This window comes from Acinonyx jubatus, chromosome C2 (genome assembly GCF_027475565.1).
Source record: "Acinonyx jubatus isolate Ajub_Pintada_27869175 chromosome C2, VMU_Ajub_asm_v1.0, whole genome shotgun sequence".
NCBI lineage: Eukaryota > Metazoa > Chordata > Mammalia > Carnivora > Felidae > Acinonyx > Acinonyx jubatus.
In genome coordinates, this window is record NC_069384.1 from 48331423 (window position 1) to 48347534 (window position 16112).

At 36.8% G+C, this 16112-nt stretch overlaps 1 protein-coding gene and 1 pseudogene across 16 annotated transcripts in view; one reads left to right on the forward strand and one right to left on the reverse strand.

The window, feature by feature from the left end:
• SENP7 (SUMO specific peptidase 7) overlaps positions 1–16112 on the reverse strand; it is a 149842-nt gene that overhangs the window by 47960 nt on the left and 85770 nt on the right. The window lies entirely within an intron of this gene.
• LOC106986690 (U1 small nuclear ribonucleoprotein C-like) lies at positions 2171–11212 on the forward strand (annotated as a pseudogene).

Genomic DNA, 16112 nt, shown 5'->3' on the forward strand with positions numbered 1-16112 from the left:
CAGAAAAGGAAGAACTAAGCCCAAAGTTAGCAGAAAGAAAGGAATAACAAAGATCAGAACATAAATAATGAAAACCAGAAAAACAATAGAAAAGATCAACACAAGAGCTAGTGTTTTGAAAAGACAAACAAAATATCCAAAGCTTTTGCTAAACAAACTAGAAAAAGAAGACTTAAATAAATAAAGAAATGAAATAGGAAACATTAAAATTGATACCACACTAATATACAGGATCAAGAGACTACTACGAAATAATCATATGCCAACAAATTGGATAACCTAAATGAAATGGGTAACTAGAAACATACAACCTACCAAGACTGAATCATGAAAAAAAGTAAAATCTGAATGGTTCGATAAGGAGTAAGGAGATTGAATTAATAATCAAAAACCTCCCAAGGAGCCTGGGTGGCTCAGTCAGTTAAGCATCCAACTTCTGCTCAGGTCATAATCTTGCAGTTCATAAATTCAAGCCCCGTGCTAGACTCTGTGCTGACAGCTCAGAGGCTGGAACCTGCTTTGGATTCTGTGTCTCCCTCTCTCTCTGCCCCTCCCCTGCTTGTACTCTGTCTCTCTCTCTCTCTAAAAATAAACATTAATAATTAAAAACCTCCCAATACAAAAAGCCCCAGGACTAGATAGTTTCCATGGTAATTCTACAAACAATTAAAGAAGTAATCCCAATCCTTCTCAAACTCTTCCAAAAAACTGAAGAGGGAATACTCCTAAAATCATTTTATTGGGTCATCATCGCCCTGATACCAAAGCCAGATAAGGACACTACAAGAAAAGAAAACTATATACCAATATGCCTGATGCATATAGATGCAAACATTTTCAACAAAGTATTAGGAAACCAAATTCAGTAATACATTAAAAGGATCACACATCATGATCAAGTGGGAATTATTCCAGGGATGCAAGGATGATTCAATATCCACAAATCAATGTGGGACACCACATTAACAGAATGAAACAATAAAAGGATCTGATCACTCCATACATGTAGAAAATGCACCTGACAAAATTCAGTATCTTTTATGATAAAACTCTCACCAAACTGGGTATATAAGGAATGCATGTCAATATAATAAAGGTGAATACAACCAACCCACATCTAATATCATAATCAATAGTAAAAGATTAAAAATTTTTCTTCTAAGATGAGGAACAGGACAAGGGTGATCATTCTCACCACTCTTATTCAACACAGTACTAAAAATCCTAGCCAGCACAATTAGGTAAGAAAAAGAAATAAAAGGCATTCAAAAGCATTAATTGCCATTATATGCAGATGATATGACTTTATATAGAACGCTCCCTCCCCCCCCAAAAAAAAAACACCAAAAAACTTTTAAAATAAAAAAAATTCAGTAAAGTTGCAGGATACAAAATCAATACAAAAAACTCAGTTGCTTTTCTATACACTAACAGTGAACTAGCAGAAAGAGAAATTAAGAAAACAATCTCATTTACAATTGTATTAAAAAGAATAAAATACCTAGGAAAAATATAGCCAAGGAAAAAAAAGAACTATACACAAAAACCTTAAGGCACTGATGGAAAAAAAACAAAACAAAACAAAACAAAACAAAACAAAAAACCACCACGAAGATGACAGAAATAAATTGAAAGACATTCCATACTCATGGATGGGAAGAATTAAGAGTGTTAAAATGTCCACCATACACAAAGCAACCTAAGATTCAATGCAATCCCTACCAACATTCCAATGCCCTTTTTCATAGAAATATAATTATCTTAAAATCTATACGTAACCACCAAAGACCCCAAATAGACAAAGAAATCTTCAGAAAGAACAACAAAGCTGGGATCATCACACTTCCTGATTTTAAACTACATTACAAAGCTATATTAATCAAAACAGTATGGGATGGCCTAAATATAGACATACAGGTCAAAGGAATAGAATCAAGAGTCAGAAATAAATCCACATATATATGGTCAATTAATTTATGGCAAAAGAGATACAAATATACAAGAGGGAAAGGAGAGTCTCTTCAACTAATAGTGTTGGGAAAATGGGACAGCCACTTGCAAGAGGACAAAACTGGATCCCTATCTTGCACCATAAAAAAAAAAAATCAAATCAAAAGTAATTAAAACCTTAAATGTAAGACATAAAACCATTTAAGTCCTAGAAGAAAACATGGGGGTAAGCTTGTTGACATCAGTCTTGGCAATGATTATTTGGAATTAATACCAAAACAAAGGCCACAAAAGCAAAATGAACAAGTGAGACTACATCAAACTAAAAAGCTTCTGCAAACCAAATGAAACTATCAACAAAATGAAAAGGCAATACATGGTATGGGAGAAATATTTGCAAACCATACATCTAATAAGGGGTTAATATCTAAAATATATAAGGAACTCATACAACTCAATAGAAAACATTCTATTAAAAAATTGGCAGAGAAACTGAACAGACACTTTTCTAAAGAAGACCTATACATGGCCAACTGGTACATGAAAAGTAATGCATTAATGGTATATCACTAATTGCAGGGAAATGCAAATTAAAACCACAATGAGATATCACCTCACACCTGTCAGAGTGATTATCATTAAAAAAAAAAAAAACTCGATAACACACCTTGCTAAAACGTAGGGAAAAAGGAACCCCTGGGCAATCTTGATGAAAATGTAAATTGGTGCACTACTGTCGAAAATAGTATGGGTTCCTCAAAAAAAATAAAAATAAGGGAGTAGTTAAGATGGTGGAGAAGTAGAAGAAGACTGGGTTTTTCTAGTCCCTCAATCACAGCTGTATTGAGGTGAGATCAAGCGGAACACCCAGGAAATCGATCTGTGGAATGGCAGAAGAATCTCCATGGTTGGAGGAAGACAGAGTAGCAGGTGCAAGGCATGTGGAAGTGAATTGGGGAAGAAAAAAATGGCGGTGCCATGAGGGGGAGCAAACCCTTTCCATGCAAACACAAAAGGGAGAAAAAGTGAGAGGATTTGGGAAAGCATGGCATCTTCTTTGCACAAGATGAAAACCTCTCTGGACCATGGACTGGGGAGCAAGAAGTATTGAGTGTCACAGGGTTTTTTTCACAAAGAGACTTTGGAGTTCAAACTGATTTTGGAAGTGAGTGATTTTCTCCAGAATGTAGCTGGGGCATGCACTGCTAGGGAGGAAGGAGGTGGAGCCAGAGCGCATAGTGTGGTGTAGGGATCTCCAGGGTGCACTGGAAGGGAACATTCCCCTTCCTGGAGTATTTTTGGAAGAGGTTCCCTCCCAGGGACACAAGACCTTGTAGGTGCCAACAAAAGGTCTTTCGTTAACAGGGGACAGAGAAACAACAAGAAAGAGAACCTTTGCTGCTTTTAGCGGTGCTACACCATAGATTCCACACACTGCACAGGCGTGGGACTATTTTTCAAAGAAAAAGGACTTCAGACACAGTGTAGAGAGGCTCTACCCGGGAACAGGGAGGCGGTACAGGGTCCATTAAGACTTCCAGTTTTGGGGTGACTAGATGGAGTAGTCAGTTAAGCCTCCAAATCTTGGTTTTAGCTCAGGTCATGATCTAGTGGTTCATGAGATCGACTGTTAGCACTGAGCCTGCTTATGCCAAGAAACTGCTTACTCCCAGGGCAAGACTGACTCTGAGCCAACACAGGGGCCTCTCCTCCAGAAGACCAGGACAGTCAGCACCTCACATGCACCAAGTGTACTGAAATTGAGTGCTTCATAACATCACCTGCAGTTCTAACGGAAATAGACCAAGGCTAATCATTTTTTCTTTTTTGTCTTCCTTATTCTTTCTTTTCTATTGGAATCAGGCTAAGAATTTCTTGTTTGTTATTTTTTTATCTCTTTTTTTTTTCTTTTTATTGGATCAGGCTTCTTTTTTTTTTTTCCCTTTCTTTTTCTTTGGAATCAATCTTAAAGTTTTTTGATTCTCTGGTTGGATTTTTTTCCCTTTTCTTTTCCTTTTTTTGGGATCAGGTTTGGTTTTTTTTTTTTCCTTTTTTCCAGGCTTTTCTTAACAAACAAATCAGCTTCATTAGGCTTATTTTAACACACAAATCAAAGCACACCTAGTTAAACATCCAAACACTTCCCAATGCAAGCAAGTTGGGGCTCTGCAGAAGACTGGCCAGTGGGAAAGAGCAGCCAAAACACAATAGCAGAATGCACACACCATACACCATAAACACTTCGTGAAGTGCCAGGCTCTGGTCAGCGTACGACTTCTTTTTAATACAGCATTATTCTCAGGTGAGGAAACATAACATACTTTTAAAACACACAAAAGACAGAAACAGCAAAAATGACAAGATGGAAAAATTCTCCCCACAAGAAAGGTCAGGAAGAAATCACAGCCAGGGACTTGCTCAAAAGAGATATAAGGAATATATCTGAACAAGAATTTAGAATAACAGTTATAAGATTACTAGCTGGGCTTGAAAAAAGCATAGAACACACCAGACAAACTCTTGCTGTGGAGATCAAAGACCTAAAAACTAGTCAGGCTAAAATAAAAAATGCTATAATTGAGATGCAAAACCAAGTGGATATAGTCACAAGGATTGAAGAAGCAGAGTACAGAATAGTGAGAAAGAAGATAAAATTATAGAAAATAATGAAGCTGAAAAGAAGAGGGAAAGGAAACTATTAGATCACTAGTGGAGAGTTAGAGAACTTAGTGATTCCATAAAATGAAGTCACATCCATATCATAGCACTCCCAGAAGAAGAGTGAGAAAAAGGGACAGAAGATTTATTTGAACAAACTATAGCTGAGAACTTCCCTAATATGGGGAGGGAAACAGATATTCAAGTCCAAGAGGCACAGAAAACTCCCCTCAAAATAAAAAAAAAATGGGTCAACACCACAACATATCATAATGAAACTTGAAAAATACAAAGATAAAGAGAGAATTCTGAAAGCAGCTAAGGACAACACATCCTTAACCAAAAGGGTAGACACATAAGATTAGCAGACTTGTCCACTGACACCTGGCAGGCCAGAAGGAAGTGGCAGGAAATATTCAGTGTGCTGAAGAGGAAAAATACGCAACCAAGAATTCTTTATCCAGCAAGGTTGTAATTCAGAATAGAAGGCAAGATAAAGAGTTTCCCAGACAAACAAAACTAAAGGAGTTCATGACCACTAAACCAGCCCTGTAAGAAATTTTAAGGGGGACTGAGTAGAGGGGGGAAAAAAAAGGAGAAGAAGATGACCAAAGAAACAAAGATTACAAATGACCATAGAACATCACCAGAAACACAACTTTACAGGTTAATACAATGGCACTAAACCCTATTTTTCAAAAACCACTCTGAATGTAAATAGACTAAATGCTCCAATCAAAAGACACAGGGTATCAGAATGAATTAAAAAAAAAGAGATGCATCTATGTGCTGCCTATAGGAGACTCATTTTAGACCTAAAGACACATGCAGATTGAATATAAGGGGATGTAGAACTATCCTGCTAATGTAGGACATCATGCTAATGTAGAATGTAGAACATCATGCTAATGGACATCAAAAGAAATCCAGAATAGTCATACTTACACCAAACTAGATTTTAAAACAGAGACTGCAGGGGCGCCTGGGTGGCTTAATCTGGGCTAACTTCAGCTCAGATCATGATCTCATAGTTCATGGGTTTGAGCCCCGCGTCGGGCTCTGTGCTGACAGCTCAGAGCCTGGAGCCTGCTTCAGATTCTGTGTCTCCCTCTCTCTCTCTATCCCTCCCTGATCGCACTCTGTCTCTCTCTCTCAAAAATAAATAAACATTGAAGAAAAAAAAAAAAGACTGCATCAAGAGATGAGGAAGGGCACTAAATCATAATTAAGGGTCTATCCATCAAGATCTAACAATTGTAAATATTTATTCCCCCAACTTGGATGCATCCAAATATATAAATCAATTAATCACAAAAATGAAGAGATTAATTGATAATAACACAGTAATCGTAGGGGACTTTAATACCCCACTAACAACAATGGACAGATCATCTAAGCAGAAAATCCACAAGGAAGACATGGCTTTGAATGACACACTGGACTGAATGGATTTAACAGATATCATCAGAACATTTCACCCTAAAACAACAGAATACACATGCTTCTCAAATGTTCATGGAACATTCTCCACAACAGATCACATACTGGGTCACAAATCAGCCCTCAACAGGTATAAAAAGATTGAGATCATACCATCCATATTTTCAGACCACAACAATATGAAACGTGAAACCAACCACATGAAAAAATTTAGAAAACTCTCAAATACACGGAGGTTAAAGGACATCCTACCAAAGAATGAATGGGTTAACCAGGAAATTAAAGAAGAAATAAAAAGATACATGGAAGCAAACGAAAATGAAAACAACACAGTCCAAATCCTTTAGGATGTAACAAAGGCAGTCCTAAGAGGAAAGTATATTGCAATTTAGGTCTATCTCAAGAAGCAAGAAAGGTCCCAAATACACAATCTAAACTTACATCTAGAGATGTAAAGAAAAGAAACAGCAAATGAAGCCTAAAGCTAGCAGAAGGTAAATAATAAAGACTAGAGCAGAAATAAACGATATAGAAACAAACAAACAAACAACTGTAGAACATATCAACGAAACTAAGAGCTGGCTCTTTGAAAGAATAAGCAAAATTGATAAACCCATAGCCAGACTTTTCAAAAAGAAAAGACTTATCAAAAAGAAAACAGAAAGGACCCAAACAGATAAAATCATGAATGAAAGAGGAGAGATCACAACCAATACCACAGATATATAAACAATTATGAGAGAATACTATGAAAAATTATATTTCAACAAACTGCACAATCTGGAAAAAATGCACAAATACCTGGAAACATACAAATTACCAAAACCAAAACAGGAAGAAATAGAAAGTTTGAACAGACCCATTAACAGGCAAGGAAACTGAATCAGTAATCAAAAATTTCAAACATGAGTCCTGAGCCAGACGTCTTCCCAGGGGAATTCTATCAGACATTTAATGAAGAATTAATACCTATTCTTCTCAACAAACAGAAATGGAAGGAAAGCTTCCAAACTGATTCTATGAAGCCAGCATTACCATGATTCCAAAACAAGACAAAGATCCCAGTAAAAAGAAGAATTACAGGCCAATATCCCTGATAAACATGAATATAAAAATTCTCAACAAGATACTAGCAAACTGAACCAACAGTACATTAAAAGAATTATTCACCATGATCAAGTGGGATTTATTCCTGGGCTGCAGGGCTGATTCAATATTTGTAAGTCAATCAATGTGATACACCACATTAACTAAGAAAGGATAAGAACCATATGATCCTCTCAATAGATACAGAAAAAGCAATTAACAAAATACAGGATCCTATCCTGATAAAAACCCTCAAGAAAGTAGGGATTCAAGAAATATACCTTAACATCATAAAGGCCACATACGAAAGACTCACAGCTAATATCCTCAATGGGGAAAAACTCAGAGCTTTCCCTTTAAGGTCAGGAACACGACAGGGATGTCCACTCTTACCACTGTTGTTCACATAGTATTGGAAGTCTCAGCTTCAGCAGTCAGATAACAAAAAGAAATAAAGGCATATAGATCAGCAAGGAAGAAGTCAAACTCTCACTCTTCGCAAATGACATGATACTCTATGTGGAAAACCCAAAAGACTCCATAGAAAACCTGCTAGACCTGATACATGAATTCAGTAAAGTTGCAGGATATAAATCAACATACAGAAATCAGTTACATTTCTATACATCAATAATGAAGCAGCAGAAACAGAAATCAAGGAATCGACCCCATGTATAATTGCACCAAAAACCCTAAGATATCCAGGAATAAACCTAACCAAAGAGGTAAAAGATCTGTATGCTGAAAACTATAGAAAGCTTATGAAAGAAACTGAAGATACAAAGAAATGGAAAAACATCCTATGCTTATGGATTGGAAGAACAAATATTGTTAAAATGTTTATACCACCCAAAGTAATCTACACATTCAATGCAACCCCTATCAACACCAGTGTTCTTCACAGAACTAAAACAAACAATCTTAAAATTTGTATGGAACCAGAAAATACCCCAAATAACCTAAGTAGTGTTGAAAAAGAAAACCAAATCTGGGGGTGCCTGGGTGGCTTAGTCAGTTGGGCATCCAACTTCGGCTCGGGTCATTATCTCGTGGTTTGTGAGTTTGAGTCCCACATCAGGCTCTGTGCTGACAGCTCGGAGACTGGAGCCTGCTTCAGATTCTGTGTCTCCTCCTCTCTCTGCCCTCCAATGCTCATGCTCTCTCTCTGTCTCTCAATAATAAATAAACGTTAAAAATTTTAAAAAAAAAGAGGAAGGAAGGAAGGAAGGAAGGAAGGAAGGAAGGAAGGAAGGAAGGAAGGAAGGAAGAAAGAAAGAAAGAAAGAAAGAAAGAAAGAAAGAAAGAAAGAAAGAAAACCAAAACTGGAGGCATCACAATTCCGGAGTTCAAAATGTATTACAAAGCTATAATCATCAACACAATATGGTAATGGCACAAACACAGACACAGAGATCAATGGAACAGAGGAGAGAGCCCCAAAAAGGACCCACAAATATACGGCCAACTAATCTTTGAAAAAGCAGGAAAGAATATCCAATGGAAAAAAGATAGTCTCTTCAGCAAATGGTGCTGGGAAAACTGGACAGCCACATGCAGAAGTATAAAACTGGACCACTTTCTTACATCATACACAAAAATAAACTCAAAATGGATGAAAGAACTAAATGTTAAGACAGGAAACCATCAAAATCATAGAGAAGAAAACAGGCAGCCACCTCTTTGACCTCGGCCACAGCAACTTCTTTCTAGACATGTCTCCGGAGGCAAGGGAAACAAAAGTGAAAATGATGATGGATGGATGGAAAAAGATGAATGGATGAAGAAAATATAAGACACAAAAATGAACTACTGGACCTCATCAAGATAAAAAGCTTATGCACAGTGAAGGAAACACTCAAACAAACTAAAAGGCTACCTACAGAATGGGAGAAGATATTTGCAAATGACGTACCAGATAAATGGTTAGTATCCAAAATCTATAAAGAACTTATCAAACTCAACACCCAAAAAACAAATAATCCAATGCAGTACTTGACAGAAGACATGAATAGACACTTTGCCAAAGAAGACGTCCAGATAGCCGGCAGACACATGAAAAGATGTTCAACTTCACTCATCAAGGAAATATAAATCAAAACCACGAGATACCACCTCATACCCATCAGAATGGCTAAAATTAACAACTCAGGCAACAAGAGACGTTGGCAAGGATGCAGAGAAAGGGGGTTCCCCTTTTGCACTGCTGGTGGGAATGCAAACTAGTGAAGCCACTCTGGAAAACAGTATGGAAGTTCCTCAAGAAGGTAAAAATAGAACTACCTTACGACCCAGCAATTGCACTACTAGGTATTTATCCAAAAGATACAAAAATGCTGAATCAAAGGTGCACAATGCACCCTGATGTTTACAGCAGCACTACCAATAATAGCCAAATTATGGAAATAGCCCAAATGTCCATCAACTGATAAATGGATAAAGAACAGGTTGTGTATGTATGTGTGTGTGTGTGTGTATGTGTATGTATGTGTATATATATATATATATTTTATTATATATATTTATTTATTATAAATATATTATAATATAATATAAATATATTATATTATATATTATTATATAATATTATTATATAAATATGATATTATAATATAAATAAGTATAATATAAATATATTATTATTTATTATATATATATTTACACACACCCACATACATATACACAATGGAATATTACTTGGTGATCAAAAAGAATGAAATCTTGCCATTTGCAACAATGTGGATGGAACTAGAGTGCATTATGCTAAGCAAAATAAGTCAGAGAAAAGACAAATATGATTTCACTCATATGTGGAATTTAAGAAACAAATCAGATGAACACAGGGGAAGGGACAGAAAAATTAGTTTTTAACAGACAAGAAGGTAAACCATAAGAGACTCTTAAAGACAGAGCTCAAACTGAGGGTTGCTGGAGGGGAGGTCGGTGGGGGGATGGGCTAGATGGGTGATGGGCATTAAGGAGGGCACTTGTTGGGATGAGCACTGGGTGTTTGTGTGTGTGCATGTGTGTGTGTGTGTGTCTATATATACATATATGTGTGTGTGTGTGTGTGTGTGTGTGTGTGTGTGTGTGTGTATATATATATATATATATATATATGTGATGAACCACTACATTCTATTCCTGAAACCAACACTATACTATATTAACAAATATAACTAACTTGAATTTAAATTTTTTTTTAAAGGAAAAAAATTAAAAATAGAACTGACATATGTTCCAGCTTTTTCACTTCTGGGTATTTATGCTTGGGAAAACAAAATCATTACCTCAAAAAGATATCTGTGCCCCAATGTTCAGTGCAGTGCAATTTACAACAGACAAGACATGGAAACAACCTAAATGTCCACTAAAAGATGAATGGATGAAGAAAATATAAGACACATACACAGGAATACTATTCAGCCACAAAAAAAAAAAAAAAAAAAAAGCCTGACATATACAGTAACATGGATGGAACTTGAGGGCATTATGCCAAGTGAAATAAATCAAAAAGAGAAAGACAAATACTGTATGATCTCACTTTTGTGTAAAACCTTGAAAAAAAAAATGGGAGGGACTGGCCAATGGCCTACAGAGCAACACATCTAAGTTCTACTGTAACTACTGCAACACATACCTCAACCATGACTCTCCATCTGTGAGAAAGACACAGAGCAGTGGTAGGAAACACAAAGAGAATGTGAAAGACTACTATCAGAAATGGATGGAAGAGCAGGCTCAGAGCCTGATCAACAAAGCAGCTGCTACATTTCAACGAGGAAAGATATCTCCTACTTGATTCTCTGTTCCTCCTCCTAAGGGGCAATGATCCCACTTCCTCCCAGTCTCTTGGGTCTTCCTTGCCCTGGTATGATGCCAGCACCTCATATGGGGGGCCCTTCCATGATGCCAATGATGGGTCCTCCTCCTCCTGGGATGATGCCAGTGGGACCTGCTCCTGGAATGAGGCCACCTATGTGAGGCCAATTGCCAATTATGCCTGAGCCCCCAATGATGAGACCTCCCTACCTATCCCATGATAGTGCCTAGTTGGCCAGGAAAGAGTCAACAAGACTGATAAGGAGAAATGTGAACATCTTTATATCCATTTTATATTACATGTTCTACTTCACCAGTAGATCATGGTGCTGTGACTCTGGGTGTTTTCTAACAGCATGACAAGGAAGACTTGCTCTCCCTTCCTATCAAAGACAGAATTGTTTTGGCAGGGAAGTAGTGGAACAAAAAGAAAAAGCAATTATCAATTTTTATTTGTATTGTGAAATGTGAAAATAAAATTGTCAACTGTTTTAGTCAAAAAAAAACCCCACACATCTAGATACAGTCAATAGATTGGTAGTTTTAGGGAATGGGGGGGGGGGGGTTGGAGAGAAGAGAAGGTATTAAAAAGGTACAAGTTTCTAGTATTAAGACAAGTAAGTGCTAAGGGTGTAACATACATACAGCATAGTGACCATAGTAAACAACAGTGTATTGTGTATTTGAAAGCTGCTAAAACAGTAGATCTTCAAAGTTCTCATCACAAGAAATTTAATAACTATATGCACGCTGATGAATGTTAACTAAATTTATTGTATTAATATCACAATATAGGGGCACCTGGGTGGCTGGGTCAGTTGGGCATCCGATTCTTGATTTCAGCTCAGGTCATGATCCCAGGGTCAAGGGATCAAGCCACAAACTGGGCTCCACACTGAGCATGGAACCTGCTTAAGATTCTTTTTTCTTTCCCTCTGCTCATTTCCCCCACTTGTGCGTGCTCTCTCTCTAGTTTCACAATATAAACATACATAAAATGGTGACATTGTATACCTAAAGCTAATACAATGTTCTGTCAATAATATATCAGCAAAATTAATTTTTAAAAATAAATTGATAGAAAACACTGGGAAAGCAATTTGGTATTAATTAAAATAGCCAGGGAATGAATTAAATCTTTATACACACAATACTCTAACTCATAATAATTATTATTAACAAAACAACTCATAATGGTTATATTAAACTAGGCCAAAAATTTTAAATAAAAAAACTATATAAAATTACTAACCTATATTATTCTCTTATAATAAAAAATATTATATAGTATTTGCTGCATTTTCAACACTATTCAAGAACATGGAAATTTTTACATCATTTATAAGCACTAAAAAATTCAGATACCAAGAATAACTCAAGGATCCCTGTGCAGTAAACTATAAAACATATACCAAGTGATCACAGGAAGACTGTGGAGTCAGAACCACCTACCATCCTCCCACCTACACAACATCTACACTAGCAGAATCTGTCTGTGCAACTATTTTGGGATTCTAGAGTCTATTGAAGGCCTGCAACTACTAGTCAAAAGATTCAACCGCAAGTTACAGTTAATTTCGGTCAATTTGAGCTCCAACAGTGGTAGCAGTGACCCAGTCCCCTACCCCTAGCAACAAAGTAAGCAGCAAAGCTTGAGTTCTTAAAATAGTTTGCACAGGCTTGCAATCACCAAGGTAGGCAAGAAGAACCTTATTCTCCAAATATTGGGTATCTGTATTCTGATCACTGATTGCTGTTTCTGTTCATGGATGAGCAGACATAGAGAAAGGCAGCCAGTGTTGCAGCAACCACCACCATTGTTATAACACTTATGACTTCCAAGAGACTTAAAGGGTTAGACCTATTTTGTTTTATCTACTCCCCCCTTTAATTTTTCCCCTTTTCTCTTTTTGGAAACCAAACATTTAAGGATTGTGATTGTTAGAAAGTAATCACATACATGAGGGAATTCAGAAAGGCACAAACATTACTACAAGGGGTGCCTGGGTGGCTCAGTCAGTTAAGTGTCCAACTTCAGCTCAGGTCCTGATCTCACGGTTTGTGAGTGTGAGCCTGAGTGTGAGCTCCACATCGTGCTCTGTGCTGACAGCTCAGAGCCCAGAGGCTGCTTCAGATTCTGTCTCAGTCTCTCTGCCCCTCCCCTGCTTGCGCACTCTCTTTCCCTGTCTCTCTCAAATATAAACATTAAAAAAAAAAATTACTACAAAAAGACCAAGCTTATAAAGGACCTGGGAAGATCTTCTATTTATACATCAAGCTGATGTGTGGAACAGAGTCATGTGAACAATAAAGAACAAGAGAGAGAGAGAGAGAGAAGAAGGAAGGAAAAGAGTGAAAGAGGGAGGGAGGGAGAGAAAGAGGAGAAGGAAGGAAGGAAGGAAGGAAGGAAGGAAGGAAGGAAGGAAAGAAGGGAGGGAGGGAGGGAGGGAAGAAAAAAAGCAGCAAACCCTTGGGAAGGGGAAGAATCAGATTTCCAGACTTACCACATAATAAGATTGAAATGTTGCATTTTCAACAACACCAAAAAAATCACAAGGCATACAAACAGGAAACCATGGATGATTCAAAATGAAAAAAAAAAAAAATCAACAGAACATGTCCCTGAAAAAAATTCAGAAAGCAGACTCAAGAGAAGAAAAAGACATTATAACAACTGTCTTAAAGATCATCAAAAAGCTACAAAAAAAAAAAAAAAAAAGGAAGTCTTGGACAGTCAAGAAAATGATTAATGGGTAAACAAAAATATCAAGAAGCAAAATATATAAATAAATCAAAATGAAATTCTGGAGTTAAAAAGTATAATAACTAAAATTAAAAACTCATGGGGCACCTGGCTGGATCAGTTGGGAGAACATGAGACTCTTACTCTTGGGGTTATGAGTTCAAGCCCCACATTGGGCACAGAGATTACTTAAATAAACTTTAAAAAAGCAGATTCGAACCGGCAGAAGAAATAGTCCATCATCAACCCTGAGTTTGGGAAGGGGAATGGGAATGGGAATGGGAATGGGAATGGGAAAGGGAAAGGGAAAGGGAAAGGGAAAGGGAAAGGGAAAGGGAAAGGGAAAGGGAAAGGGAAAGGGAAAGGGAAAGGGAAGGAAGGACAGGAAGAGAACTTGAATATATGATCATGGAAATTATCAAATCTGAGGATCAAAAAAATTTTGAAAAAAGTGAATAGAGCCTAAGGGACCTGTGGGACAACAACAAGCAGACCAATATATGCAATACTGGTATCTCAGTAGGAGAAAAAATAAAGGAGAAGAGAAATTAGTGAAATAAATAATCACAAAAAAATTCCAAATTTGATGAAAGACATGAATACAAACATCCAAGAAGTCCAAAGAACTATAAGCAGAATAAACTCAATGAGACCTGTACCAAGAAACATTATAATCAAGTTGTCAGAAGACAAAGACAAAGAATCTTGAAGGCACCAAGAAAGAAGGGACTCATCACATACCAAGGACACTCCATATGATTATGAGAGTTCTCATCACTAACCATAGTAGTCAGAAGGCATTGGGTTGGTATATTCAAAGTACTGAATAAAAAAACCTGTCAACTAGAAATCCTGTATCTGGCAAAACTATTCTTTTTCCAGTTCCTTAAGTTGTAAAGTCAGGTTGTTGATTTGAGATATTTCTTCTTTTTTAATGTAAGCATCTACAGCTATACATTTATTTTGCCTTTAGCACTGCTTTTAATGCATACCATATGTTTTGATATGCTATATTTTCATTTTCTTTCATTCTTAACCATTTTTTAATTTCCTTGTGATTTCTTCTTTGACCCATTGGTTGCTTTAAGTATGTTAATTTCCACAAACTTGTGAGTTTCCCAGTTTTCCTTCCATTAATAATTTCTAACTTCATATCATATGGTCAGAGAACAATGGGAGAAAATATTTCAAAATCATATTTCTGACAAGAAATTAATATTCAGAATATATAGAGAACTCCTAAAACTCAAAAGTAAAACACAACCTAATTCATCAAAGGGCACAGGACTTGAACAGACATTTCTCCAAAGAAGATATATGAACGGCCAATAAGCACATGAAAAGATGCTCAGCATCACTAATCATTAGGGAAACCCATAACAAAACCACAATGAGCTATCATGTCACACCCATTAGGATGACTATTACATAAAAACAGAAAACAAGTTTTAACAAGGATGTGGAGAAATTGGGACCCCCTAACCACTGCTAATGGCAATGTAAAATGGTGCAGCTACTATACAAAAGAGTAATGGTGGTGCCTCAAAAATTACTAATAGAATTACTATATGATCCAGAAATCCCACTTCTGGGTAGATATGCAAAAGAACTTATAAGTAGGGATAGAGATGCCTGCATACCAGTGTTCATAACAGTGTTATTCACAAGAGCAAAAAGGTGAAAGCCACCCAACCATCCAAAGACATTTATACCAGACTACAGAGAGGCAAAAAAAAAAAAGGAATTAGAACTTCAATTAGGAAAGTGATACCCAGACTGTTGTTCTGGATCTGTCACCTCATCTACATCATCACAAATTAAGACACCGGTTGACTAACCTATTTCTGTACTTGGGGTTGAAGAGGTCTTTCCAAGGATAAACCAAAACACAGGGGTCAAGCCTTAACATATTTTTTATAAAATAAAATTTAAAAAAATTATACTACAGAAGATACTATAAACAAAGTAAAATTAACAAACAGGAAACTTGAAAAATTTTTTCCAACACACTGGTAACAAAGAGTTAATACCTTTATTAAGAGTTCTTACAAGTCAGTAAGAAGCAGAACACCTGAATACATACAAAGACTACAGAGAAAACTTATATAAAAAATACAAAATCCATCTTCACTAAAAATAAAAAGTGGCTGAAATGAAAACAATTTTATGTAAAGTTATATTTATCAATAGAGTCTGAAAAAAATTTTCTTTTTAACGTTTATTTATTTTTGAGACACAGAGAGACAGAGCACGAACAGGGGAGGGGCAGAGAGAGAGGGAGAAACAGAATCTGAAACAGGCTCCAGGCTCTGAGCTGTCAGCACAGAGCCCGACGCAGGGCTCGAACTCACGGACCGTGAGATCATGACCTGAGCTGAAGTCGGACGCTTAACCACTGAGCCACCCAGGTGCCCCT